We start from the raw sequence: 1,580 nt of genomic DNA on the forward strand, positions 1-1,580 counted from the left end.
CATCCCAGCCCAGATCAAGTCCATAAGTCAGATATTAGCCCGTATATCCAATACTAATCTATAAAGTCCTAAACACATGCAATGATGCCGAATGCAGGAAGGTCACAGGCCAGAGGGTGGAATGTCTTGTGGATCCAGTGGTTGTGTAAGTATGTCAGCACTGGCATGGGTCTCCACATGGTCCTCAGCTCCAGGGCTCTGGCTTCCATCAGCATGGCTCCAGTGGCTTGTCAACAGGAATGTGTAGCAGAGAGAGGGGATGTGTCCCACCTCTAGACAGGAGAGAAGAAGATTCCCAGAATCCTCATAAGAAGGCCACGCCAGAAGGAGGGATTACCAGGCTGTGACATGACAGGCTAGACGGCACCTCTCCATTTATGATATCCTCAAGTTGGCATGTGATTATGTAACTACCACAACTGAAGAGACCTCTTTTTTAATAATTGGAAAATTCTAATGTTTTACATTATTATGCATGTCAAGGAGGGACTAGGTTTGTAATTATGTCAATGAAATATTGGTCTTTGTTATTTTTATTGTATACTGATTCTATAGTTATTTTGTTTTTTTCTAGTGTCAGCCTGTATCTTTGTTGTACCTATCTTTGTTTCCTCTAAGGATATGGGTATCTATGCTATATTCTATATGTATGTAATAAGTAATACATAATATAATGTGTTACATATACAACATATCCATATAATTGTAGATATGTTACTGTTGTTCATAGGTGCCATTGAGTCAGTGCCTACTCATAGTAACCCCATGTACAGCAAAATGAAACACTGCTCAGTCTTGGTCCATTCTCATAATTGTTCTTATGTTTGAGTTCATTGTTGCAGAAACTTTATGTGATAGGTTTATTGTGCCAACCTGGCCAATGGAAACCTGTAGGATTAATCAGGTCACAATTTGATTAGAGGGCAAAGAGATAAATGGATTGCAAGGCCCGCCCTCGTCTCTCTTGATCTCTGATGATCAGACCAGTGTTGCTGCTTTAGCTAGTTTACTGCCTCAACCTGTGTGCTACACCACCTGTGGGGCAAGCCAACCAGTAGATAGTGGATCATATCACTAGAGCTTGAAGCTCCTCAAGGCCTGGTTTGCCATGCTGCTGCTGCATACATTGCTTGAGCTTCAGGCTGGTGGATCCTGTTACCTTGCATGGCTTGCGTTCATTATCCCATCCTGACCTGCTTTGCTAAGCTCTTGAGTTACTGACTATTACTGATGCACCCTGCTGTTTGGTGCCTTTGGGCAGACTTTGCCTGCCTTGCCAGAGGGAGGACTCTGCTGTCTGCTTCCTTGATCTTTGATCTGGTAGCCCACGTGAGTCAAAGGCCTTCCAGTATATGTACTGCTGAAGATATGCTGACCACGCTCCTTCTTTGTGATTCTAACTTTAGGTCTTTGCACATTTCATTATAATATTTGACTTTGTCTTCTTCAGCTGCCCTTTGAAGTTTTCTGTTTAACTCTTTGACTTCATCATTGATTTGTATAATGATAGAGATAGTTGTAATTGACCAGAAATCTTATTGATTAATTAGATAAAAATGGATATTTAAATCAGCTAAGCT

The sequence above is a fragment of the Echinops telfairi genome, unplaced genomic scaffold (genome assembly GCF_000313985.2).
Source record: "Echinops telfairi isolate 266 unplaced genomic scaffold, ASM31398v2 ScPeMD7_11;HRSCAF=52, whole genome shotgun sequence".
In the NCBI taxonomy this organism is placed as follows: Eukaryota; Metazoa; Chordata; class Mammalia; order Afrosoricida; family Tenrecidae; genus Echinops; species Echinops telfairi.